General features: G+C 48.6%; 1 protein-coding gene across 8 annotated transcripts in view; it reads left to right on the top strand.

The window, feature by feature from the left end:
* Positions 1–15,890, top strand: part of plxna2 (plexin A2) — a 374,997-nt gene that overhangs the window by 9,278 nt on the left and 349,829 nt on the right. For 5 of the 8 annotated variants that reach the window (XM_069942304.1, XM_069942308.1, XM_069942303.1 and 2 more), the window contains exon 2: positions 6,354–6,525. The gene's annotated coding sequence lies outside the window, so the exon portion shown is untranslated. The remainder of the gene's footprint in view (positions 1–6,353; positions 6,526–15,890) is intronic. The other 3 variants (XM_069942307.1, XM_069942306.1, XM_069942305.1) reach the window with 2 other exon arrangements.

The following is a 15,890-nucleotide window of genomic DNA, read 5'->3' as shown; positions in this document are numbered from 1 at the left end:
AACCCCGGCCCGGCCCCGCGACCCCCCCCCCCAACCCCGGCCCGGCCCCGCGACCCCCCCCCCCAACCCCGGCCCGGCCCCGCGACCCCCCCCCAACCCCGGCCCCGCGACCCCCCCCCCAACCCCGGCCCCGCGACCCCCCCCCAACCCCGGCCCCGCGACCCCCCCCCCAACCCCGGCCCCGCGACCCCCCCCCCAACCCCGGCCCCGCGACCCCCCCCCCAACCCCGGCCCCGCGACCCCCCCCCAACCCCGGCCCCGCGACCCCCCCCCAACCCCGGCCCCGCGACCCCCCCCCCAACCCCGGCCCCGCGACCCCCCCCCCAACCCCGGCCCCGCGACCCCCCCCCAACCCCGGCCCCGCGACCCCCCCCCAACCCCGGCCCCGCGACCCCCCCCCAACCCCGGCCCCGCGACCCCCCCCCAACCCCGGCCCCGCGACCCCCCCCCCAACCCCGGCCCCGCGACCCCCCCCCAACCCCGGCCCGGCCCCGCGACCCCCCCCCAACCCCGGCCCGGCCCCGCGACCCCCCCCCAACCCCGGCCCGGCCCCGCGACCCCCCCCCAACCCCGGCCCGGCCCCGCGACCCCCCCCCAACCCCGGCCCGGCCCCGCGACCCCCCCCCAACCCCGGCCCGGCCCCGCGACCCCCCCCCAACCCCGGCCCCGCGACCCCCCCCCCCAACCCCGGCCCCGCGACCCCCCCCCAACCCCGGCCCGGCCCCGCGACCCCCCCCCCAACCCCGGCCCGGCCCCGCGACCCCCCCCCCAACCCCGGCCCGGCCCCGCGACCCCCCCCCCAACCCCGGCCCGGCCCCGCGACCCCCCCCCAACCCCGGCCCGGCCCCGCGACCCCCCCCCAACCCCGGCCCGGCCCCGCGACCCCCCCCCCAACCCCGGCCCGGCCCCGCGACCCCCCCCCCAACCCCGGCCCGGCCCCGCGACCCCCCCCCACCCCTGGCCCGGCCCCGCGACCCCCCCCACCCCCGGCCCGGCCCCGCGACCCCCCCCACCCCCGGCCCGGCCCCGCGACCCCCCCCACCCCCGGCCCGGCCCCGCGACCCCCCCCACCCCCGGCCCGGCCCCGCGACCCCCCCCACCCCTGGCACCGGACGCCTCGCCTGGCTGAAAGTCCCGGGGATGGGGGAAAGGTCAGGCCGTGGGGGGGTGGGGAGTGACCGGAGCCGCGGTTAAAGACTGGGCCGGGGATGGGGTTGGGAGGGAGGGTTGCGTGGCTGGAAGTTGGTGGCCAGTGACTGGGATGCAGTGGAGCGGTGTCCAGGTGTCGGCTCGTCCGTGCTTCAGTGCAGAGCACGAACAGATGACTTGGGTGGACCGATGGACTGAGCCGAGAGGGATCTGTTTCATTAGACTGTGTGTGTCCAGCTCGCGGGTCCGTTCAGAGGGAAGGGGCAGCGACCCCCAAACCGAGACAAGATCGAAAGCAGAATCTGTGACCACGCAGTTGCACAATTTCGCCGAGACGAAACCCTTTTATTTTGCCTAGTGTTGCTTTTTTCAACGAGTATCTGGGGGCTGGGATGATCTCCAGCAGAGAGATTGTGCAGGCTAATACTGGCGCAGGAATGGTCTTTTGAGTTGCCCAGAGAGATGGTGGATTGGGGGGGGGGGGCTGGATAAATGAGAGTGCAGAGGGGGGGGGATGTACTTTTAAAAACTGAAACTGTCTGATGTTGCAGAAACCTTCGAGTAGAAGGTGGACAAGACAGCTGAAATGTTTAACCCCTGTGGACAGACACAGCTTTTCATGTCTTTCCGTGGCCCTGGAAGTTCTGTGTTGGTGCCAGCCACAGACTTGCTTTTGAACAAAGTTAAAAGTGCAGGCTTTAGTTAGTGGTCTCCAGCAGCCTCTGCTCCCACATTGAGCAGTGGATTAATTGCTAAATCAGAGCAAGGGCAGGAATAGTAAAAAAAAATAAAGGAAGAAGCCACATTGCTTCCCAGACTGAAGCCAGGTTAGCTGTTGTGGCTGACCTTTCTTGTTTGGGATTTCCCCACCTCGGAGAGGAGAGCTGAGTTTTGTCGGCCCTGTTTACCTTTTTGAGAATGGTGCGGGCAGTTAGAACGACAGAAAATAAAGAATGAAGGTCATTGCCACTCCTCTGAATGCCACCTCCCTTGGAAGGAGGCTGGCAGTGATCTTGCAGTGTTCGTTCCCTCGACTTCACTGTGCATTCACTGGGGGGGCTCACTGCAGATGAGGTGAATCGTAATGTTGGCAGAGCTGAGAATTGGATCTGTATAGGAGCTATTATCCACGATAAAAGGTGAGACTTACTTCTGTGGCAGCTCCCATAACCTTTGGACGTCAGCAACTGCTTTACACTCATTACTGTATGGAAATCTGTTTTGTATTTTGCTCCGGATTTGACCATCCATTCTCTACGATTAGTGATTGTTGAATTGGCTCATTTATTTTTTAAATTCAATAAATTATTGAGTTTAAAAATCAGCAAAAGTGTCTTATATGTACAAAACTGCATTGCGACCAAGCCTCCCAGCTACCCCCACCCCCCCCCCCCCCATCATAGCAGCAGGTGCAGGCAGCACCCCCTCCCTTGCTTTCCAATTATCACCTCTTCGACTTGGAAGGAGCTGTGTGCTGCAGGATAATTCTGTGGGCTGCTCCTCCCCTCACTTGCATTGTACAGGTGGACATTTTTCACTTGTCCACACAGGGTAATTACCAACAATTTGTTTGACTAGGGACTTCATTGTGTCTTCAATGGAGTTTGATACATGAGTACCCCATCAGGAATCGAGCAAGAAGACCCAACTCATTTATTTCCCGTTCATGTACCAGACGACTGATGCCAAGTGTAAAGGCCAATCCTACGATTTTGCGGGAGATTGCTGTGCCAAGGATAAGCCCATGATTGACATCTATATTTTCACAAAATGTTACCAAATGAGCCACTGGGGGAGCACCCAGACGAAATCCTTCATTACAGCAGAACTGTCACCAGATCGAGAACCAGTTGTTGTTTGATCCATATTTGTGAATCTGATTTTCCTTTACAGAAGTTTGTGTTCAGATTCCTTTGCTTTGCTGCACCTTTTGCTGGTGTTGAATGAATAGTTTATTAACTAAAAGAGTTTAGTCTCTTACTTTGTAATTCAGACCATACAATTTTGTGGCGAAAGAATGTAATTTCTAGTGGGTTTGGTGAGATGCGAGTCTCCAACCAGCTTTGTTTGTGGCATTGCTTGTCGAACCAGTTGTGAGCCAAGTTTTATGGAAATGGTTTGTAATTGGGAGCAAGTCACTGGGTAATCAAGGCAAGGTAGAAGGGAAGAGATGGCAGTTTTCCCTCAGACAGGACCTGCCCTGATTTGACTGACGGATGCTGAGCTGTTTTGCTGCCAGCGGCTGCTCAGGTTTTGAAGGCAAAGTGGACACGTTAGAAAAACCATAAAAAATAGGAGCAGAGTGGGCCATTCAGCCCATTGAGTCTGCCCCACCATTCAATCATGAGCTGATCCATTTTCCCACTCAGTCCCACTGCCCAGCCTTCTCCCCATAACCTTTGATGCCCTGGCTAATCAAGAACCTATCTATCTCTCCCTTTAACACAAGCAATGATCCTTCCACAATTGCCTTTGGCAACAAATTCCAGATACACCACCCTGAGGCTAAAGAAATTCCTCAGCATCTCTGTTCTAAGTGGACACAAGCTTTCTACATCTGTCTGTAACGTTTAACATTCAAAATGTTTCACAGGTTCCCCCCTCATTCTCCTAAATTCCAATAAGTCCAGGCCACGAGCTATCAAACACTCTTCATGTGATAACCCTTTCATTCCCAGAATTAGCCTAGTGAACCTTCTCTGAACCCTCGCCGACATCAGCATACCCTTTAAATGAGCCCAAAACTGCCCACAATCCTCCACGTGAGGTCTCCCCAGGGCCTTATAAACCCTCAGCATCACATCCCTGCTCTTATATTCTGTTCCTCTTGAAATGAACGCCAGCATTGCATTTACCACTGACTTAATCTTCAAGTTTTACCTTTAGGCTATCCTGCACGAGGACTCCCCATGAAGATTGCTTTGAGTCTGCAAATTTTCTCCCCCTTTAGAAAATAGTCTGCCCATTTATTTTTTTCTACTAGTGCATGACCATACAATTCCCAACGCTGTCTATAATTTACCACTTCTCTGCTCATTCTCCTGATCGAAATCCTTCTGCAGCCTCCCTGTTTCCTCTACACTACCTGCTCCTCCACCTCCTTTTGTATTATCTGCCATCATTCCAGAATTTAAATAATTGAGACATAATATAAATGATGATGATGTACGAGAACAAGCTCAGTCCTAGTTGAGGAAAAAATCAAAAGCCTCTAATATGGAAAGAACAATGCAGAGATTAGGAGGTGCTGATCACATCTCTGTGACCCTCTAGCCCAGGCTTCAAACTGTTTTAGGAATTGGGAATCTTGCCTGAGTAAATCCTGGTAATATCTGGAAGACCTGTGATGGTTTGAAAAGATGCAGAGGCCTTTTCTCGTTGGCTGCCGGTGACCAGTGCTTTTCATGATGAATTGATGGCTCCGTGGCCAAGTCTTGTGAATGATACAAAGTCTGGAGGAGAGTTGGGTCATGTGGAGGACGTGCTGAGACTTCGTAAAGACTGAGATAGGTTAGGAGATTGGATGAACTATGAAGGATGGAGTACAGTGTGGAGAAAATGTATAATCTGCCCTTTGGTGGAAGAAAGAAAGGTGCAGACCCTTTGGAACAGAGGTGGGGAGGAATTTCTTTGCCCAGAGGGTGGTGGATCTGTGGAATTTGTTGTCATGAATGTCTGTGGAGGCCAAATCATTGTTTGTTTTTAAAAAAAAAAGATTGAGCTGGATAAGCTATTGGGAAACAAATCAGGGGTTATGGGGAGGAGCAGGAGAATGGGGTTGAAGCCATGATGGAATAGTGGGGCAGACTTGATGGGCAGAATGGCCTAATTGCCTCATGATCTTGTGGAATACAAAGCGCTTGCTATTGACCTTTTCCTAAAATCTAAAGAAAGTTAGTAATAGCTTGGTCATGGAGAGAGTAGAATACACACAGTTTCTTGGAGTCCACTTTAGTAGTGACCTCTCCTCATCACACATCTCCTCACTTGTCAGGAAGGGCAGAACACAATTCCTCAAAAAACTGAAGCGGGCAAGGATGATGGCTATCATCCTGTCGACTTTCTACACGAGCTTATTTAAGAGCGTCCTGGCCGGCTGCATCACAGGGTGTTACGGTTGCTGCAGTCCATTGGATCAGACGTCAATCTTCAGGACCATGAGTGGTAGAGAGAATCACTGGAGTCTCTCTCCCCCACGCCACCCTACCCACCCCCCCCCCCCCCCCCCCCCCACCACCACACACCATCAACGTGATCTACCAGGAGCATTGTCTGAAGAGGGCACACAAATCATTGAGGACCCCTTCCACCTGCACACGGCATCTTTCAGCTGCTCCTGTCAGGGAAGAGATCCAGGAGGATCAGAGCCCGCATCACCAGGCTGAGAAATAGCTGCTTCCCACGGGCAGTGAGAATGCTGAACGACCAAAGGATCTGCTCACACTGTCCCTCCGAGACTCATATTCATGAAACAAATTTTATTTATTTATTAATTTGTCTATTTGAATACTTGTCCTGAAAATGTATCGTTTGTCTGCATGTTTTGCACTGAGGTCCGGAGAATGTTGTTTCGTCAGGTTGGACGTATTTGGAATGGGGGAGATTTTGAATACTGATGGGCAATAGACAGAGAAGATGTAGAAAGGTTGTTTCCCATGTTTGGAGAGTCAAGGATAAGGGGGCACAATTTCAGGATCGAAGGGTGTCAATTTAGAACAGAGATGCAGAGGAATTTCTTCAGCCAGAAGGTGGTAAATTTGTGGAATTTATTCCCACGGGCAGTTGTGGAGGCTGGGTCATTGAGTATATTTAAGGCAGAGATTGGCAGGTTCTTGTTTAGCATCAAAGGTTATGGGAGAAGGCTGGGCAGTGGGGCTGAGTGGGAAAATGGATCAGCTCATCATTCAATGGCGGGCAGACTTGATGGGCTGAATAGCCTATTTCTTTGTCTTGTGGTCTAATGCTGGAAATGCTCAGCAGGTCAGGTAAGCATCTGTGGGTTAATATTTAGTGTCCAGAATCCTGTTATGGAATGGGTGAGGACATGCCAAGTCTTAGAACCTTCTGCTTGTATTTCTAGCTTGTAATTAATATATTTGCAAAGCTTAACACTGATCTTGAGATAAAGGAATCTTTATATATTGAAGGATGGCTGCTTTCATTTTGACAAATGCACTTACAAGCGATATTGTGATTGGTTTCAGCTCTGCTTTGTGACTGGTACTCTCACCTTTGAGTTAGTCGCAGGTTTTCGTCTCACACTTCAGGACCAGTGCTTCATCTCGGCCAACACATCAGTGGGGAGCTGAGGAAGGATTTCACTGCCACAGGGACCACCCTCTAGATGAGATGTTAAACTGAAGACTGCTTGCTCAGGTTTGCACAGAAGTTCCTATGGCTCTGTAAGGAGAGAAAAAGAGGTTCTCCTTCATCCTTGCCAATGTTTATCCTTTCAACTAATGCCAAAAATAGATCAACTACTATTAATTTATTGCACTTTGAGTGACTTTACTGTGTAATCAAGCTGTTGTTTGCTTGGAGACCATATTTCAAAAGAAGTGGTGAAAACACCAGAAGAACAACCAGTGAGAGGTAAATTGGTCAATTTATAAGCCAAGCCCAAAATGTTGGCCATTGTTTTCTCCCACTGATGCTGGTTGATCAGAGGTTCCTCCAGCAGATTGTTTTATTTTGTTCCTGATTTCAGTATCTGTGGTCTCCCGGGTCTCTAGTTCAAAAGTGTGTGGATTCTCAAATATTTTCGATTTATCGATGATGTACTGGGAGCTTTATGGATACACATGTGTTCTTTGGTTGAGGGGGAGCAGGTTTTCAGATACTTTAATAGTGTGGGATGGTACGGTTAGAGTAGCAGCTTGCACAACACTGTCACAGCACTAGTGATCAGGGCTGGGGTTTGAATCTGGCACTGTCTGTAAGGAGTTTGTACGTTTTCCCCGTGTCTGTGTGGGTTTTCCCTGGAGGCTCCGGTTGCCTCCCTCCCTTCAAAAAAACGTACTGGGGGTTGTAGGTCAATTGGATGTCATTGGGGTGGCATGGGCTCGTGGGCCAGTTACCGTGCTGTTTGTCTTTATTGTGGTCGCCTCCACTAATTCCACGGGCAGTAAATTCCACAGGTTTCCCACCCTCTGGGGGAAAATAGCTCCACCTCATCTCTGTCCTTAAACTACGACCCTGAATCTGGAGGCTCTGTCCCTAGTTCTGGTCTCCCCACCAATGAAAACAATTTGCCTACCTCTATCTTCTCTATACCTTTCATAATTTTAAACATTTCTATAAGATCCTCTCTCATTCTTCTCAGTTCCAATGAGTACAGTCCAGACAATTCAATCTCCCCTCATAGGCCAACCCTCTCATCTCCAGAATCTCCTGGGGAACCCCCTTTACATTGCATCCAAAGCCAATACCTCCTTCTGCAAGTAGTACCCAGTGCTCTAGATGTGGCCTCACCAGGGCCTTGTACAGTTACAACATAACTACCCTGCTCCGAACCCTTTGCAATGAAGGCCAGCATTCCATTTGCCCTCTTGATAACCTGCTGCATCTGCAAACCATCCTTTTCTGAACCAAGCGCAACCATTCCACGGCTTTTTACACAGCGCCACAATGATCCTTATTGAAAACGTGACAGGATGAGTGATTGAGGAGTCTCGGAGGGAGCACCTTGGGACCAGAGGCTAGAACATTAATGGCAGAGTTTTAAACATGTTGTGGAGAGGAATCTGGGATCCAGGCCTGTGGCTCATTGAAAGTGACCACGAATAGATTGGGTGGAAAAGAGGGTCTCTGATATATTTGGCTTCTTTGGAAGGGGCATTGAGTATAAAAGTAAGAGGTCATGTTGCGGTAAAAATGTGGTTAGCTGCACTTGGAACAACGTGTGCAATGGGGGTCACCCCATTACAGGGAGGACGTGGAGGCTTTGGAAAAGGGTAGGGAAGAAGTTGACCAGGATGTTGCATGATTTGGAGGGAATGAGTCATGGGGAGAGATTAAACAAACGGGTTATTTTTTCTGCATTTGGGAGACGAGAGACTTGATGGAAGTTTATAAAACAATGAGAGGTACTGATGGGGAATGCGAATAGTTTCCCCAGGATAAAGGCATCACCCAGAAGATCGGCATGCAAGGTAGGGGGAGGAAGTTGAAAGTTTATTGTCATCTGATTCTATGAGTATAACCTGATGAAACAGTGTTCTCTGGTCCTCGGTACAAAACATGCAGACACACAACCAGACATGACCCACACATAAAGACACACAATACATATGCAGGATAAGTATTTCATCTATACAAATAAATACATAAATACTGTTTCGTGAATATGAGAGTCTCGGAGGGTCAGTGTGAGCAGTTCCTTTGGTTGTTCAGCATTCTCACTGCCTGTGGGAAGAAGCTGTTCCTCAGCCTGGTGGTGCTGGCTTTGATCCTTCTGTATCTCTTCCCCGACGGGAACAGCTGAAAGACGCTGTGTGCGGGGTGGAAGGGGTCCTCAATGATTTTGCATGCCCTCTTCAGGCAACAATCCCAGTAGATCACATTGATTGGGGGGGGGGGGGGGGGGGGGGGGAGGGGGAGGGAGCAGGGATAGAAAACTCCAGTGATCCTCTCTGCAACTCTTGTGGTCCTGTGGATTGACCTCCAATCCATTTCTCTGCATCAACTGTACTGCACTGTGATAAAGGAGATGCGCCGGGCAAATATTTTACGCAGAGTGGTGGGTGCCAGGGTAGTGGTGGAAAGAGGTACAATAGCCATGTTTAAGAAACACATGAATAGGAAGGAGATGGAGGGGTCAGTGCAAGTGGCAGTTTTACACAAAATATTTCAGCCCAGTACAGGCCCTTCAGCCCTCGATGTTGTTCTGACCTATATAAACTGACTCAAAAATCAAAACCTTCCCTACTTTGTAACCCTTAATTTTTCTTGCATCCATGTGCCTAAGAATGTTTGAAATGTTCCTATTGATTTGGGCCTCGTGATCAGCACAGGTGTGGGCTGGAGGGCATGCTCCTGTTCTGTACTGTTCTATGCCTTAGAGAGTCTATGTGAAAGAAGAGGGGGTGCTGGATATCTCAAAATGCTTAAAGGTAGATAAATCAAGTACATTATTCAATATTGTGAGAAGCTGTGGAAGAAATTGCAGCAGATGTGGCAGAAATATTTACATTGTTAGGCATGGGCTAGGCACTGGGTGACTGAATAGTAGCTAATGTTGCGCCTTTATTTAGAAAAGGCTGCAGGGACGTGCCAGGGAATCACAGTTCGTTGTGGGAAGAGTTTTGACCAACATGATGGGCTGTCCAAAAGATCAGATCACATGGGATCCAGAGCAAGGTGGCCCATGGATGCAGAATTGGTTTGTTGGAGGTGTCCGAAGGTGGCAGTGGAGTCATTGCTTCTTTCCCTCTCTCCTTTCGCCCAGACAAGATAAATTCTCATCTCGTCCCTTATCACATTCCATTAACACCTTTTGTTGGTCTGGATTCCTCCCTCATTGTTTGAATTCTGAGACTTTCTGCTCTATCCTGCTTCTGGCTTTTCTAATTTTTATCCCTTGAAGAAGGACCAGGCCAGAAATGCCCGAAACATATCCTTGTATAAATACTGAAAAGACCAGCTGAGTTCTTCCAGCATGTTGGTGTGTTTACTAGAATCACAGCGCCTGCAGCTCACTCTCCGCACATTGGAGACTTGTGACCAGTGGTGTGCTGCAGGTATCAAAGCTTTTTGTCACCTCAATAACAATTTGGGTGGTGAGTCAGATCGTGGATGAAAGGCATTGATGATTATCTGAGCTTCTCGTCTCAACCAGGAGGTGCTGCATCTTGGTGCATGGAGTGGCAGGTGGAAGGTTCACATGGGTGTTGCTTAAATGTGGCTCAAAGAATTCTCTTTCCATCCAGCACGCAGCATCTTTGATCCACTACCATCAGGAGCATTAAAATCAGGTCAGCCAGACTGGGGAATAGCTTCTTCCCACAGGCTGTGAGATTGATGAACAGTAACCTGTAACCAAGTAAATTATTCCAGAGGCTGGCAAGTATGGGACCTCCCTGGAGCCAAGGTGATTGAGGAGAGACCTTGCTGAGTTTTATAATATCAGGACAGACATAAATAAGCCATAATCTTTTTCTCCCCCAGCGGAGATGAGAATAGCGTTAAGGTGAGGGAGACCTGAGGGGCACCTTCACACAGAGAGCGGTAGGAGTGTGGAATGAGCTGCCAGCTGAGGTGGTGAATGCAGACTCAATTTGAACATTTAAGAAAAATTCGGACAGGAACATGGATGGGAGAGGGATGGAGGTCTGGGTCAGTGGGACAAGGTAGAAAAGTGGTTCGGCACAGACTAGAAGGGCTGAAGGGGCCTGATTCTGTGCTATAATGTTTTATGGCTCTATGACATTTGAACAGATGTGTGGATTAGAAAGATTTGGAGGGATATGGGCTGGACACTGGCTGATGGGAGAGCTTGAGTACACAAGTTGGTTGGCATGGGCAAGTTTGTCCTGTGGTGGCCCTCCAGTGAGTTTGCTTTATTTTCAGTCAATGGTCAGCGCTTTAAAGTTTGATGCTGAAACTTGAATGGAAATTGATGGAAGTATTTGTGAATGGGAAATTGAATAACGTGACCAAGACTCGAAAGGGTAGTCTGCACCTGGACTGCTGCAAAATGGTGGCTCAGACCACGCAAATTGAGTTTTCACAATGGGCCTATGAATTGAAGTAGTTTTAGATTCTTTGTTGGAACAAATCAGATTGAATAAAAGAACTTGAATCAAGATTTCGCTAACTCTAGTCCTTCAATCAGTACCTCTGATAGGCTGTCATAGGGGAGCTTTTTAATCAATCTTTTGTGGTTTTTTTTTAAACTCCAAAATAATTTAAATTGACATTCTGCAACACGATTATGTTAATCCCATTGACAAGTTCGAAAGCAGTTGATAAGATGTCCTGTCACGTACAGTTAAACTGCTGCTTTCATTCTTTGGACGGCTAGATAACTCTGAAGTGTCAGTGAGGATTTGTTGGGTGTTGGACCAAATCAACATAATCTCCTTACAATTTGACCTTGCATTAGGTTAAGTTCAGCTGAAAGCTGTCTCAAGCCACATTTCCAAATTGTAAGCTTAAGAAGGAATCTAAGTGGACAATGGCTTTGGGATCGTAATGGAAAAAGCAGCCAGGTTGATGAGCCTTCTCGATGTTCCACAGCCGCATCAATGGCAGAATCTCCTTTCATAGGCCAAGTTATGCATGTGGTCAGAATCTATTTCTATTGCCTCATCAAGAGAGGTTGGGGCAATTCTCAAGGTGGGACAGTCTCTAGTTGGAGATTTATCAGAAGTGTACTTGCGGAAGAATGCAGTCCTGTGGAGATTTTTCACTGATTGTCCTGAGCTCTGAAGACAGCAGGTTGGTGTTTACCTGTCTGCATTGGTACCGACGTTCAATAAGAACTGTTGTGAGAGAAGGACTGCGGTAGTTCATTCGAGTGGGCTGCACACTCCGATCGGGCTCCTACTAGTTTTCTGTAGGAATTGTTTTTTTGGTTGCCAGCAGCTGATTTTATTCTGCTTTTAATTAACCAAACTCTGTGTCTCTGTGCCCAAGAGAGCTGTCTAGCCCTTGTGCAACTTAGCCATCTGGGTACTGAGTTCCTTTCTTCAGCTTTCTGCATGAAGAGATGCTGTGAATTACAGAGCAGGCTGTAAGGAGCTGTCATTGTGGTCTGTAGCCTTGCATCACCACTGAGCCCAGGGGCTCCTGACAGCTGGCATCTCTCTGGTGCAGATAGAACCAGGTGAAGTGTTAAACAGTCTCTGGCTCCTGGCTTTTTGGAACATGGTTGGTGTAAAACAATAATGTAATTCGGTGCATTGCAGATCCAACATCTTGTAAAAAATACCAACTAAAAATGTCTAGAAGTTGGTACTCGAGCTCTATGGCCATGAGGTGGCCCAGACTCACTTTCACAGTCACGTGTACTGAACTGGAAGTGAGACATTGCACTGTAAAAAAATCTGTTTGCAGACTATAATGTTTATTAGCAAGCAATGGGACATCATTGTGGAACAAAAACTTGAAAATCAACATTCACTTCATTTGGTTGCCTTGAATACTAACAGTGGTCACTGAATTTATTGCTGCATGACCATGTTTAAATTTTGGGCTTGAATCAACCTTCGATAATTGTCCTATTCATCCCGATTGCATGCTGTAAAGATTCAAGATTATTTTATTGTTGAGTAATAAAACAAAAAATGTGATATTGCACCAAATTTCCTTTGGTTCATTGTAAGGCAGACAAAGATTTGCCATCAGCAGAAATTGTCCGGTGCTCCTTACAGTCAGAGAAAGAGAAACAAAAAAGTGTCCCCCAGAGTCACTGAGTGCCTGTGGATTTGCCTCTAATGCTCACACAGCCTTCAGTCCAAACCATCAACAACCTGAACCCCAGATCTGAATGTCCGACACAGCGCCCTTGGCTCCCTCTTGCATCCCGGTTCCAATACCTCGTACCCCTTCAGCCAGTCTCCCATAGTCTGCAGCTCAGTGTGAGTCCCTTGACTGCAATCACACACGGCCTGCGTGGGTTCTTCGTCTTGAGTCGCCAGCAGCCTGCGTCCTCCATAGGTACCTCGCAGTAGACCCAAACACCAGAAGAGAGCACTCCCTCAAACCATCCCCCTGTTTGCTGCTGTGCTCCCCCTCCCTTATTCACCTATTACCTCCTGCCTCTGGGACTAGGGTGGCCATTTTGAACTTGCCAAAACAGAGGACATGCAGGGTCAGCTTCAGAAACTCTCGTGTGAGAAGAAACATGTCCACACGCCAAAATTAAAAGGTAAATGCCTTTTCTGCCTACACCCCAAATGGAAGACAGATTAATGTCTGGCTCAAGGTGGCACCAGACAGTCTTCCAAAGCTGCATTGTCTGGCCTAAAAGCCGATGTCTGGCTGTTCTATGTGGGACCATGCTCCTCCCCACCACCATTTTGTTTGTGTGCCTGCTGACGTTTTGCTCATACCTTGATGAAAGGCTCAAGCCTGAAAAGTTGGCAATGCATTTGTATCTTTGCTTCCTGAAGGACACTGGTTGACCTGCTGGGTTTTTCCAGCATTGTTTTTCACTCCCTCAAACCAGTTCCATCCTTGGACAGATCATGACTGGAATGTGATTTTAAACCCACCTTTCTGTCATATTATTAATGCCTCTGGTCCATTGATATCTTTGTCAATTTAAACTTAACAATTGGCTGCAGGGAGTTGAAAATTTCTCCCATACTCATTTCCCTCCAGAAATTTGGCTTTGATTGTTCATTTTCCATCATCGCAGCCTTTCTCGTGATCAGAACGAATAAATTTCAAAATTAAAACCATGCAAGTGTATTTTGGTGTTGATGCAAGGAAGGCTAAGTGCTTGTCCTTGAAGGCCCGGGTGAAGCACCTCCTTGAACTGTTACACTTGGAGTTCCGAGCAGTGCTGTTGGGCTCAGAAGTACGGGATTAAACTCCGTGACATCGAAGGGATGATGACAAATTCCCAAATGTGTATCGATTTGGTCTCCTCATCTGAAGAAGGACATTCTTGCCATTAGTAGGGTGCAGTGAAGATTTACCAGACTCTTGGGATGGCAGAACTGACAAATAAACAAAGACTGGTCAGACTTGTGTTCTTCACAATGGAATTTAGAAGAATGAGAGGGAAAGTTTTGTCAGGACCTCTTCAAGTTAGATACAGGAAGAACATTCCTGATGTTGGAGAAGCCCAGAATAAGGGGGGACACATTTGGGATTGAAATGAGGAGAAACCCCTTCAGTTCGAGGTGTGACCTTGTGGAACTCCCTAACACAGAAATTTGTTGAGGCCGGTTTGTTAGATCCATTCAAAAGGGAGTGAGATGTGGTCCTTTTGGCTAAATGAATTGTGGGGTCTGGAGAGAAAGCAGGAAGAGGGGACTGAAGGTGTGTGGACAGTTGTTGTCCTATAGAATGGTGGAGCAGGGTGAAAGGACTCTCTGCATTTGGGTTCTATGTCCAATAGTGGTATTTAAGAGGCTTCCAGAAAGATGCAAATTATGAAAGAGATAGTGGGTTATCTCTCTGGTGCACACAGCAGAGCAAAACGTTGTTTGGTGCAGATGTGTGGGCCAAAGGGGCTTCTTCCTGTGCAGTATTATTCCATGTTCTTGTTATTAATGGCAAACATCCTTGCCTCTGATCTGATGGAAGGGACGTATCTGAAGCAGAATGGGACTACCCAAAGGATGTTGTATAGAGAACGTTGGAATCTTAATGGCCAACAACCTTGGCTGTTATTAGGCAAAGTGTGGTTGCAGCCAGCTGTGCTTTCTCCTCACTGCCACACTATTGTCCTGTAGTGCCTTGATGTCAAAGTCACGCTGCCTTGGTCCTGCCTCGGAATTCAGCTCATGTTTTCCATGTTTGGGCAAGGTCGAATTGAGATCGGGAGCTGCATGGAGAAGTGAAAACAATGCTGGAGAAACTCAAGTTAAATCTGTGTACTTTATACAGGTGGTCCCCCACTTACGAAGGTCTGACTTGTTCGAAGTTACGATGGTTCAAATTCTGATCTGTTGCCACATTTGCGCTACTCTTGAAATGCTGGGTGGTGGCAGCATCGTGCGAGAGTATCGTACAGTGAGCTTTCAGCTGTGAACTTTAATGAGTTTTTCAGTGTAGAACAAATTTAATTCTTAAAAAATGGTGGGTGTGGTATTTTTTTGACACGATTTTTTGACTTGGAATGGGTTTACCAGAACAGAAGCTTGCCCATTGTAAGTTGAAGAGCAAGGTGTATAACCAATGTTCTGGGCTTGAGCACATCAAGGTCAGGTAAACCCTGATCTGGGAGTTGGTGATCAGATTATTTGTGAGTGCCCCTTAATACCACTGATGAAATCGCCCTTACTGACCAGCTGATTATCATTAGGTGGTAATTTTGTGAATTGGTTTTATCTGCTCTTGAGCTGATTATACCACCCATTTTCTTCTGCGCTTCACTGAAGGGAACTAGACAATATCGCATGTGCTCCACTCTGTCCACAGCCAATTGTCTTATGGTGCCAGAAAAAAGCAGAGAGTTCTGGAAATACTCTGAAGATTGCTTCTGTGGAGAGGGTAACAGAGTTAATATTTCAAGTTGACGACCTTTGTCAAAACGGGAAGATCAAGAACTCTGTTTTAGTTGCAGAGAAGGCTGCAAGGAGCAGTTATCTGTTATGGGTTGGAGACGAGGAGATTGAACAACAATGCCTTGGGCTGGAAGGTCTGTTCTGTGCTCTGCTTCTCTGAAAAGGTGCAGGTGACAACTGAGAGGGGGTGGTGAAGGTTTGCTAATTGTCTAGAGGGGGGCGGAGATGAATGAGGAGAGAGAGAAAGAAACTGCTTGTACTGTGAGACAGAGAACATGACGGTCCTTGGAAATCTGGAATAAAAGGCAAGTCTGGACATACCCAGCAGGAGAGGCAGCGTCTTGTGGAGAGAGACTGGTTTGAGACTGGATCAGACGGGAAAGGCTGGTGTCTGAAATGGCTAGTCGCAGAGGCTTGAGTGTGCAGAATAGAAGATGTGAGATTGTCCCTTGACAATCTAGCCCGTTGGGCTAGGTTGGAATGGTGCAAGGGACTAACGGCCGAGTAAGTTGGAAAATAGAAGCAGGCATTGGAAATGAGGTGAACGGAGCTTCCATTCTG

Source organism: Narcine bancroftii, chromosome 5 (assembly GCF_036971445.1).
Source record: "Narcine bancroftii isolate sNarBan1 chromosome 5, sNarBan1.hap1, whole genome shotgun sequence".
NCBI lineage: Eukaryota > Metazoa > Chordata > Chondrichthyes > Torpediniformes > Narcinidae > Narcine > Narcine bancroftii.
This window is presented reverse-complemented; position numbering and strand designations above follow the sequence as displayed.